The sequence below is a fragment of the Acipenser ruthenus genome, chromosome 46 (assembly GCF_902713425.1).
Source record: "Acipenser ruthenus chromosome 46, fAciRut3.2 maternal haplotype, whole genome shotgun sequence".
In the NCBI taxonomy this organism is placed as follows: domain Eukaryota; kingdom Metazoa; phylum Chordata; class Actinopteri; order Acipenseriformes; family Acipenseridae; genus Acipenser; species Acipenser ruthenus.
Window position 1 is genome coordinate 4,458,746 of NC_081234.1, and position 12,371 is coordinate 4,471,116.

General features: G+C 45.3%; 2 protein-coding genes across 2 annotated transcripts in view; one reads left to right on the forward strand and one right to left on the reverse strand.

The window, feature by feature from the left end:
• Positions 1 to 10,724, reverse strand: part of LOC117397714 (NPC1-like intracellular cholesterol transporter 1) — a 52,169-nt gene extending 41,445 nt beyond the window's left edge. The window contains exon 1 of the mRNA XM_059013514.1: positions 10,583 to 10,724. The gene's annotated coding sequence lies outside the window, so the exon portion shown is untranslated. The remainder of the gene's footprint in view (positions 1 to 10,582) is intronic.
• The window catches only part of LOC117966425 (synaptobrevin homolog YKT6), a 160,382-nt gene that overhangs the window by 128,390 nt on the left and 19,621 nt on the right, over positions 1 to 12,371 (forward strand). The window lies entirely within an intron of this gene.

Sequence of the window (12,371 nt, forward strand, 5' to 3'; positions counted from 1 at the left end):
TTTATTTGTTTATTTTTAGATGGGGTCTCCCCCTCCCCCCCTGTGCAGATTATTGTTTTGTATTCGTTTTTTCTATTTTTGTGGAGTGAGAAAAGGAGAGTGAGGAAGGAGAATGGGAGGAAGAAGGAAGAGCTGCAGACAGCAGCAGCTGCAACAAAAACTGCAGCAACAGCAGGCACAGGAGGAGATCAGCTGGGAAGCCCTCCTCCACAGCATAAGCCCGGTGTACTGTTGCTGCATCTGTGGGTAGTGGGGGCATTTCCCAGTTAATTGCCTCCTCCCTGAAGAGTGGAATTACAGCTGCAGGACAGGAGACAAGGGGGAGGAGTCAGTGCGCCTGCCGCCTTCGCAGCCAGAAGAGGAGGAGCCCCTGCTATCTTCGCACCCAGAAGGGGAGGAGCTCCTGCCGCCGTCGCAGCCAGAAGGGGAGGAGCCCCTGCCGCCTTCACAGCCAGAAGGGGAGGAACCCCTGCCGCCTTCGCCAGGAGCAGAGCAGCAAGAGATGCCTCTGCTTCCACCACCACCCGAGGGAGAGGAGCAGGAGCTGCCTCTCCCTTCACGACATGATGGACCGGAACAGGAGGCTGGTGGTCTGCAGCCGCCCTTGCATAGGCTGCTGAGCAGAGCAAGGGGGAAAACCGCCGGGTCGCAGCGGCTGAGAAGAGGGCCAACCCTAGCACCACCGCTGGTTCTGGCTCCGCTGCCGCCGTCGCCTCCCGAGGGTCCGCTGCTGCCATTGCCTTCCGAGGGACCGCCGCTGCCCTGTTGTGCATCACCTAGGGATGCCAATTCGCCATCGTTTGGGGATGCCATTTCGCCATTGCCTGGGGATGCCAGTTCGCCACCGCTCGGGATGCCACGTTTGCATCGCCTGGGGCTGCCTGCTGCCCTGCATCGCCTGGGGCTGCCTGCTGCTCCGCATCGTCTGCGGAGCTACCAGTTACAGGGTTCGAGGGAGAAGTGAAGCTCCCACTGCCGCCTCCATGACCAGGGGCTCCCCTCCCGAGTTCGCCTCCGGAGGGTCCGCTGCTGCCGTCGCCTCCCGAGGGTCCGCTGCTGCTGCCATCGCCTCCCGAGGGTCGGCTGCTGCTGCAGTCGCCTCCCGAGGGTCCTGCTTCGCCTGGGGTCGCCGAGTGTCCTGCTTCGCCTGGGGTCGCTGAGGGTCCTGCTTCGCCTGGGGTCGCCGGGGGCTCTGCTTCGCCTGGGGTCGCTGAGGGTCCTGCTTCGCCTGGGGTCGCCGGGGGCTCTGCTTCGCCTGGGGTCGCTACCAGTCCTGCCATGCGGCAGGAGAAATTGCGGTCGGAGCCTCACGGAGGGGAGCTGCAGGCCATAAAGAAGGGGGGAGAGGTCAGGAGACCAACTCCCCCAGCCGCACTTTCGCAGCAGGAAAAACTGTGGTCAGAGCCCCATGGAAGGGAGCTGCCGGCCATGAAGAAGTGGGGGGAGGTCTGGAGACCACCCCCAAAATTTACTTGGCCGGAGAAGCCGACCTGTGCGCGGTCCACCGGGATGCTACAGCTGTTTGGGTGGGAGGAGCACATCCCGCCGTGGCCGCCCCCGGAGACACCTTGCTTCCCCTGTTCCTGGGCCGGGACTGCTAGCCGGGACTTTGGGACTAAGGGGGGAGGTCCAGTTGAGCCATGTGTGCTGCGCACGGGGGGGGGGGGGGGGGGGGGATATGTAACAGGGCGAGGAGCCCTGTACGTATTATTTATTTTCTTATTTTTAGAACGGGGTCTCCCCCTCCGCCCCTGAGCAGATTATTGAAAACCTCGTGCAGAAGGTGACCATCTCCCGAGTTAATTAATTGTTGAAATTGTTGCTAATCAGGAGATGGTCACCTGTATAAAAGCCTGCAGCTCTCTGCACACAGGGTGGGTGTGTCAGGAGCGAGAGCGGAGAGCGCAAGAGGAGCGAGAGAGAAACTAAACTAAATGAAACTTATTTAAAATTAAAGTATACAGGAACAGTGACAGCGACTGCCCAGCCTGACCTGTATTATTTTGTGTTTGTGATTTTGTTTTGTTTAAGCCTTTTATTTTTGCTCTGTGAGCAAGTGTTTTGTGTTTAAACTTTTTATTTTATTTTGGTTGTATTTAAATAAACAGCACGCCGCGTCTTTATTTTGAACTGCAGTACTTACTTGGTGTCAGTGTTTTTCCCTTCCTGCTTCTGGCCTGACGTCACTACTCGTCCACCCGGTCACATATGGGGACAGAAATGTACACAGTATTCTGGGTGGATAGTACTAGTGCATTATATAATATTAAGAGATTTGAATTAAACAGTCTTGGCTATATAATCTAACATTGTATTTGCCTTTTTTTTTTATATAGCTTCTCCGTATAATTGTCTAGTTGCCTCAAGAAGCCCACCCTCAATACCTGTCCCTTAAGCAGGGTGATGGATCTCCTGCTAATATTTTGAATACACGTCTTGCTGACATCAAAAATTGGATGTTTAAAAACTTCCTAATGCTAAATTCAGACAAAACAGAATTGATGATATTGGGACCTCAGAAACAATACAGGAATATACACTTGTCTTATTTTGTACTTGACAGGCTTTGTACAGATTTTAGAGCACAAATAAAAAACTTAGGTGTCATTTTTGACCCAGACCTCTCATTTGAGGCACCCATTAAAAATTTAAGAAACATTGCCAGATTGAGGTATTTTTTCCAGACAGGATGTTGAGATGCATGCTTTTATATTATCAAGAATTGATTATTGTAATGGTCTTTTAATTGGTATTGGTAGCAATATGATATCTCGTCTGCAACTTGTACAAAATGCTGCTGCACAAGTTTTAACTGGGCCTAAGAGACAAGATCATATCACTCCTGTGCTGGCATCCCTACACTGGCTTCCTGTCTGATAATTTTAAGGTGTTGTTTATTAACCTATAAGGCTCTAAATGGCCTTGCTCCTCTTTACCTTAAAGAGCTTTTAACATCATACGTCCCCAATCGGTCACTCCGATCTGAGGATGCCAGGTTACTTTCTATACTCATTATTCAGAAAAAAAGAAACCAAAAACATTTCATCAATGTCCATCATTTATATACCTTATTTTTTTTTTGTTTAACAACTTGCCTTCTACAACCACCAGCAAGCCAGCGGATACCGGCAAGCCAGTCCGGAGCCCATGACCATTAAGCTCCAGACCATGACGGTGGGAACTCGCCCCGATGGAAGGGGGCCCAATGACTATCCAGCTAGGGGCCCTCGCGGTCCAGCACTAGGTGTGGGTAACAGCAGTTCAGGACCCCTACATTGGGACTAGACTTCCTGCAGAGGGCCGAAGGCAGTCTGGATCTCCAGAGGAGGAGCCTCAGCTTTCAAGGGGATTTGACCCTCACGGTGAACCAGGAACTTCAAACCCAGCACTACACAGAGACCTCCAGCAGCGGGGAACCCTACACAGTTACAGCAGCACACCAGCCAGGCACCACTCAGGCAGAAGTGGATGCGGTCTGGCACCAGAGGACTGTGGACGCTGTTGTTAGAGTTTCCAGATATCTTTGCAACCAAGCTGGAAGAAGTGGTCCAGATCCACCTGGTGCAGCACGCCATTGATACCGGTGACACACCACCCATCAAGCTGCAGCCCCGCTGGCTACCCCTCACCCGGCAGGAGGTTGCGGAGTGGACCCTAGCCGAGATGAGAGAGACTGGCCACATCATGCCATCCAACAGCCTGTGGACCACGCCCGCCGTCCTTGTGCCCAAGAAGGCGGGGCTAGCGATTCTAAGACAACCTGCGGCTGAACGATGTGACTCTTACCCCCTGCCCCACATCAATGAATTTTTGGACCTGGTCCCTGCGAAGCAGCTATTGGCAGGTGGAGCTCATCCAAGAGACCCAGCCCAAGACACCCTTCTCCACTGGCTGGGGGTGTCGCAGTTCAAGGTTCATGCCCTTCAGTCTGTGTAATGCTACTGCCATCTTCAAGTACGTGCTGAGTGCAGTCCCAGCGCAGTGCTGCCTGGCGCATCTGGAAGATCTGCTGGTGCACACACCCACTTTCAGTGAAGTGCTCTGCGGTTTCATGCAGCAGGAGATCGTCTTCCTGAGTCACTGGGTGGGCCATGAGGGCACCTGCACTGATCTGGAGAAAATCACTGCCATCAAGGAGTGGCCTGTCCCGGCTGACCAGTGGCAGCTACAGGGGTTCCTGGGCCTTGCTTCCTACTACCCCCATTTCATGGCTCAGTTTCTAACATCGCCCACATGCTCCACCGGCTGCTGTGGAAAGAGAAACCATTCGTCTGGACGGAGGCCTGCCAGAACACCTTCACTGCCCTGTGGGAGGCGCTGACCCAGGAGCCAGTTCTGATGCCTCTATCCCCAAACCGCCAACTACTGCCGGCAGACCAGGGAGCAAGAGCTGAGATATGTGTCACAGGGGCACCAAACAACGTTTCCAGTGTGCAGCACGCTGTCTGCAGTCCTGGCTGCAGAGTAGCGCCAGCAGCAGGAAGGGGAAGCAGACCTGCAGCTGGTATGTGCTGGCTGGAGGACCACAGGATGTTGCCCTGGGAGGAGATCACTCTGCTGTCGGAGGCTACCAAAAGTGCCGTCTGGTGAGGATATTTTGGGGTCGCCAAAACACTTGGTGCGACTCCAGCAGTCCTAATACTGGGGCCGCTGCTGTTCGACCAGCCCCCGGATACTACAGTGGGCGTCCTCAGGCTCCTCCAGGACAGGCTGGACATCGCGTACTTGTTCAGCAGGGACCAACTCTTTTTGGTGATGAAACAGACTTGGCACTGGGACAGAGCCGAGCAGAGACAGGGTGCAGCAAGCAGCGGGGGAGGGGGGGGGGGCTGCACTGTGTGTGTCTGTGTCTGTCTGTGTGTGTCTGTGACTGTTTGCGTTCATGTATTATTTTTGGAATAACGATTGTAATGCACTTTTGCAGATACTGATATAAAACCATAAAAATAACCATACAGAGCCATGTCGATTAAAAACAAAAGAAATGGGTTACCTTTACCAATGGCTTTCATTTGTAGACTAGTTGAGATAGCTGTAATATTTATAGCACAAATATCATGCTTAGTTTACTGAGTACACATTTTTTGCAACGCCAATAAAAATGCAAACCGAAAACTTATTACTGTCTGTGTACTTTCAGTAGTGTTTCAGAGTAAAGCAACGCGTTGAGTAGAGCTTTATGAAAAAAGTTACAGACATTGGGACACACAGACAGCCTCCATGGATTGTGACACATAAACAATAAATTGTGCTCTATGGCTTTTATCTTATCACAATCCCTCCAAGGACACGGTTGGAATATAAATTCCTAAGCACAGATTATACACAGAAGACTCCTCAAGGTCTTCAAAGTTGCTTATGAAGTCTGAGTTGCTTGTAGGGCACTGGGTCTGAGGCTGGGAGTCCACCCAGCCTGTGTGCTCAAGGTTAAGATGCAGGATTTTTACACTGTTGGCTTAAACTATCAGGTCCTTGTACTTTGCACATTATTACCATTCCTACGCAAGTGTAGCGTTGTACTATATTGTACTGATATACTATCCCCACTCCCTGTGATCACTAGTGTTTTTGTCCAGGAGTCTTCAAGTTCAGAGAGCTAACAAAAAAATTACAATTAATCTTATCTAATATTAATAGGTATCTCATTTGATTTTTCATTTGTGAATGGCTTTTTTTTTTCAAAGCTAATCATAAAAATTATAATGAATTTGGTTAATTGCTGTGCTTCTGGTGTGTCTGTGCATGCCTTTAAAAGAAAGCAGTGATTGGTTAATAATTGTAAAGTGTAAAGTGCATTCCGGTCACAAAAATGTAGGTTCCAAATACCAAATGGATGGTACTGAACTAGAACAATGTCGTTACTCAGGGATGAATATAAAACTCCCATTGTATAGCAGTTTGCATAGCAGTTTGATCCCCATCTGGTTTCACTATGAGCTTGCTACCTATACATTGTGCCTAATCAAGCTTGTATTATTACCTAGAATGGGTGAAACTGCTTTGCTATAGGAGTCTTATTTCCATCCTTGGTACAGCTGTTATAGTAGACTCGTCACTGTCAGCCACCAGGCAATGTGGGGAGGCATTGAAAAGGTTAACAGAATGCTTTCCCTTTAAACCGTAGATGTCAAGTGCAAATCAAGGATAAGATGAAGTTGTACTTGCGACTCTTGTGTTTAGTTCCAGTCCCTGCAATACACAGATGACATGTTGGCTTTGGTAGAGTACAGTGAAGAGCAATCAGACTAACCCTAGAGCTAAAGGGTATGAGTTCTGATGATAGGATGAGGGAATGGATTCCGTTTAGCCTGGAACAAAGAAGGGTTAGGGGAGGCTTGATCAAAGTGTTTTAAATCCTGGGAGTCGACAAGTACCTCTTTTCCGCTGGCACATCTGAGCCGTGAGGGCCCCAGGCCAGGGGTGGGGTTAATGCTTTTCATCATTATGTTGCGTCACTTAGTATACTGGAGGAAGACAAACAACACAGCGTGCAGCGAGTCAGAGCTCTTCAATTGTATTCATTAATATATGAAGAATGAAACCGAATTAAAACACAGCCCTAACCTCTGGTTCTGTCATTCTCAACTCAAATACAGCAGTTTAATACTGCATCATCTACGTGCGATGCAACGTGTTAATTGCTTGCTGCGATGCGTTGGTTGCATGTGACGTCAGTGGCACGGCTCGGCTCTGCAGTGGAAACACAAGCAGGCTCCTCCTGAGCCACGGCCCCAGTACGGCTCGGTTGTACAGTGGGGAAGAGGGAAAGGTTAACCTTGGTCAAAGTGAACTCTCATCTCCCATCCTCTCAACACCTTCAAACCACTTCAGTCTTCCCTTCCTAATAATCAGAATAGGTTGTCTTCTTCAAAAAGTTCTTTGGTTACCACCTAGACCTATAGTAAGTGTCCATGTTGATCATTCATACATCTGGGTAGGTATCATTTCAGCTTTAGATATTTTCATATTGACCTTTATAGACATTCTCAAGGAACTCATGTAATAATGATGCTCATGCTCATCTGAAATGAGAACGCCATTAATGGGTTTCCATGGACCATCACTAGTATATCTGTGATTTTAAACAAAGCTCAAGTCACAGAAAAAGTTACTTGGTTATAAAATAAGACTTGTAAACATTTGTGGTATGTTCAGTTTGTTTTTGTAAAATGATGACCTCATCAACATGGTGTAATTTCTCATTTCCAGCGGAGCAAGCCTCTTGATTCTTATCCCTGGGGGTCTAAACTTTAAGAAAAAACTGGTCTAGCTGAGCAGGTCAGGGCTATCCATTTCAACACCAATATCCCACTGGATCCCGACTATAGTGTCACAAAACATTTTACAAATTGATTTTCTGAAACTGAAAAAAACTGCTGCAAAATCCTGCCACTACAAAACTGTAATGGGCCTGATTATTTAAACTTCCAAAGTTATTCAGAGTAAGGTTAGTAGTTGTGTTTTACAAATGGTGTTTGCCTTGCAATATTCTAATAAAATTAGTATAACTATTATAGAGAAGTGGAATTTACATTAGTAAGGACCTGCTACTTTAACTTAAAGTTGTTTTTGTATTAAATCAATGAAAGTGAAATTAAACATATGTATGTATGTATGTATGTATGTATGTATGTATGTATGTATGTATGTATGTAAGTAAGTAAGTAAGTATGTATGCATGTATGAAAGTTTACAAACGAGAGGAGGCCATTCAGCCCATCTTGCTCGTTTGGTTGGTAGTAGCTTATTGATCCCAGAATCTCATCAAGCAGCTTCTTGAAGGATCCCAGGGTGTCAGCTTCAACAACATTACTGGGGAGTTGGTTCCAGACCCTCACAATTCTGTGTAAAAAAGTGCCTCCTATTTTCTGTTCTGAATGCCCCTTTATCTATTTTCCATTTGTGACTCCTGGTCCTTGTTTCTTTTTTCAGGTCAAAGAAGTCCCCTGGGTCGACATTGTCTATACCTTTTAGGATTTAGAATGTTTGAATCAGATCGCCGCGTAGTCTTCTTTGTTCAAGACTGAATAGATTCAATTCTTTTAGCCTGTCTGCATACGACATGCGTTTTAAACCCGGGATAATTCTGGTCGCTCTTCTTTGCACTCTTTCTAGAGCAGCAATATCCTTTTTGTAACGAGGTGACCAGAACTGAACACAATATTCTTGGTGAGGTCTTACTAATGCATTGTAAAGTTTTAACATTACTTCCCTTGATTTAATTTCAACACTTCTCACAATATATCCAAGCATCTTGTTGGCCTTTTTTATAGCTTCCCCACATTGTCTAGATGAAGTCAACATAAACTCCTAGGACTTTTTCATAGTTCCCTTCTTCAATTTCAGTATCTCCCATATGAAAATTATAATGCACATTTTTATTGCCTGCGTGCAGTACTTTACACTTTCCTCTATTAAATGTCATTTGCCATGTGTCTGCCCAGTTCTGAATGCTGTCTAGATAATTTTGAATGACCTTTGCTGCTGCAACAGTGTTTGCCACTCCTCCTATTTTTGTGTCGTCTGCAAATTTAACGAGTTTGCTTACTATACCAGAATCTAAATCATTAATGTAGATCAGGAATAGCAGAGGACCTAATACTGATCCCTGTGGTACACCACTGGTTACCTCGCTCCATTTTGAGGTTTCTCCTCTAATCAGTATTTTCTGTTTTCTACCTGTTAACCACTCCCTAATCCATGTGCATGCATTTCCTTGAATCCCTACTGCGTTCAGTTTGAGAATGAATCTTTTATGCGGGACTTTGTCAAAAGCTTTCTGGAAATCTAAATAAACCATGTCGTATGCTTTGCAATGATCCATTTTCAATGTTGTATCCTCAAAAAAGTGAATTAGGTTAGTTAGACACGATCTCCCTTTCCTAAAACCATGCTGACTGTCTCCCAGGATATTGTTACCATATAGGTAATGTATGTATGTATGTATGTAATGTATTAGTTGTTTCTTACTCGTTTTAGTATCGGAATTGGTGTTTTTCCCCCATTCAGAAACAATTGTGCTAATGATGTTTTGGAGAACAGAGCTTTAAGCATGAGGTTATAATGGCCTCTAATCAGGGTTCTATTGCTGAAGAAGTCCTCAAATGGTTACACAACCTTATTTATGGTGCTATTCATAAAAGTATAGTGCCAGTATGGATAGTATCTGTGCTGACTAATGACAACATTTTCCCTTCCCTGATTTAATTAGCTTTAATCAGCACATTTATAATTTAAAGGGAACATAATCCATATCGGAACATACCTGGAAGTAGGTGCCTATACTGTGGTAAACTTATATTATTATTTATATATAAGGGTTTGTGACAGAAAGACAATGATTCTTGATGGTAAATCTCCCTCCCGACCTGTGAAGGTGCTAAGTAACAGGAACTGAGTACCCTGGACTGCTTGGCCTGACACTTCGTTCCGAGGGGTAAAAGGAAGTCGGTCATTTAGAAAATGGCGTAGCTTCGGTACATTAACTCATCGACCCGGAAGGGAAATGATGTGGCAGCCGCGGATTGGAGGAATGGCTGCATTCCCTTACCAAGAAGTCATGAGTGATGGTATAAGTAGGGGTCGAAGTGATGTAATCTGTTCCTTCGTTTTGGTTATTGCAAAAGAACGCAGAAGGACCTGAGGATTTGTGTATACGTATTGTGAGAGTTTGTTTGTTTGTTTAATTGTGTCTTGTTATTATTAGATGGCTAACATGTTCCCCAGCTGTCGCCAAGGGCCAGCACCAACCTGGAACAGCACTGCGCTTGTATCACTGAGAAACTGTATTTGCACCACGAGCACTAATTCACGCACTAACCGGATTTGTGTTTTGTGTGGGTGTATAATAAACAGACTATTATTTCTGGACAAACCCGGGGATTACAAATTAAGTAATTTGTTTAACATCATTATTTAACATCATTATTGTTTACTGTTTGTTTTGCCGTCAGGCACTGGACATAAAAATCATTAAACAACTTTGCACCTGGATTATAATTGTCTGTCTGTTCATTGATCACCTGCACCTGCACACTGTTAACCACTTTGCCACAGGGTTAAAGTAAACTTAATAGATTTTTTTAAGCTACCAGAAGCAGCCTATTAGTGGCACCCTGTGACACACAAGGAGTCCTTAAACATCACTATAGCAACAATGAGGACATATTAAAGTCACTATATGATGCGACAGAAAACTAAGGTGCCTGAAACACATTAGTGGCACAGTAAAGCACTTGAGAGCTTTATGAGTGCAGTGTGTTTATCAGCTGAGAAAGGTACAAAAATTGTGAACAAAGTTATACAACTGAATTTAACTTTTTAAAGTTGACAAAAAAAAGGCAATATTCATTTATTACATTTCTTTGATTTACATTTAAAAAAAAGTTGTAAAATATCAACCTATGATAAAAAAGTTGTCAGGGGACAAAGAATAAGGGATATTTCACTATTCATTGTCAGATGTTATGTACATTTGCACTTTACACCAGTAGTGATAACAAGGACTCGCTGGTTGTAGATAAGACAAGCGCTGATTACTGACAATTCACACTGCAAAACAAAACAATTTAATTAATCTTACCTGTCACGCACTTTCATTCTGCAGAGTGCTAGCAACCTGTTCTGTTGCACAAGGGTCTTCAAAATAGCTGTCAAGCCTGTTTTGTACCACTGCTAGCTGTAGAACTGAGGTCCTCTAGATGTCAGGACCAAAAGGAGTCTTGTCACCTAAACACAGCAAGAAAAACAAGTCCTTACTATCAATGAAACTTCATGCAAGTCACCACGTGGTCACCACAGTACCAAAGGGACCCTGGAGAGAGACCACCCAAACTAATCCCAGGACTTGCAGGACTAAACTACAAAGAAAGGATGAAAGAACTAAATCTATTTAGTCTGGAACAAAGAATCAGGGAGGATGTGATTTAAGTCTTTGAAATCTTAAAAGAGGTTGGCAATGTTAACCCAAACCAATACCTTAAGCATAGTACATAAACCAGGACCAGAGGACACAGTTGACATTGAGTGGAGATAGACTTAGGATAGAGGGAAGGAGACAGTTATTTGCACAGAGAGTGGTGAGGGTATGGAACGGGTTATATAGTCATGTTGTTGAGGCAGAAACAATTGGATCCTTTATGACCCAACTTGCCAAAATTATGAGATCAATCAGCTACTCTCGTTTGTAAAAGTTCTTATCTGAAATGTGCCGTTCTGAAAGAAACACGTTATATCAAATATTTTCATTTTAACACCTGACATCTGGTACTAGGTTACAGAAAATTCTCAGTATGCTTGCCTTGCCTTTCACAATATCGGTTACTGCTTTACTTCCTTGGTTATTTCACCCTTGCAGTGTCTTCTGGGTCAACGCACGTTACTCGAACACATTTGCATGTGAAAATATCAACCAGTGCCAGATAAGGATTGTCTCATGTCTTGTCATTGTTATTCTTTAGTTTTTCCCATTAATCCCTGTGACAGGATACCGAGTGGTGACGTCAGGCCAGAATGCAGGAAGAAAAATACAGGCAGTACTGCAGGTGCAAAGAAAGGAAAACACAGGCAGTGCTGCAGGTGCAAAGAAAGGAAAACACAGACAGTACTGCAGGTGCAAAGAAAGGAAAACACAGGCAGTGCTGCAGGTGCAAAGAAAGGAAAACACAGTCAGTACTGCAGGTGCAAAGAAAGGAAAACACAGGCAGTGCTGCAGGTGCAAAGAAAGGAAAACACAGGCAGTGCTGCAGGTGCAAAGAAAGGAAAACACAGGCAGTGCTGCAGGTGCAAAGAAAGGAAAACACAGTCAGTACTGCAGGTGCAAAGAAAGGAAAACACAGTCAGTACTGCAGGTGCAAAGAAAGGAAAACACAGGCAGTGCTGCAGGTGCAAAGAAAGGAAAACACAGGCAGTGCTGCAGGTGCAAAGAAAGGAAAACACAGTCAGTACTGCAGGTGCAAAGAAAGGAAAACACAGGCAGTGCTGCAGGTGCAAAGGCACAGTGTGTGCCGTTTATTTTTAACAAACAAAAATAAATAAAATATTCAAACAAAAACACTTGCTCACAGAGCAAAATAAAGGTTTTAAATAAAACAAAATAACAAAACACAAAATACTATGATCAGGCTGGGCTGTAGCCTTCACTGATCGCACTGATCGTACTTCTTTTTTATTTCACACACACCTCTCTCTCTCTCTCTCTCTCTCTCTGCTCTCGTTCTCCACTTCTGAACATCCACCCTGAGCAGGGAGAACTGCAGGCTTTTATATTAGTGACCGAGGGATTAACTAGCTACCAATTATCTGCTAATCCCTCGGCCACATTCTGCACAGGTTTTGTAATGCGGATGGGGCTTCCCATCCACGCTGTAAAA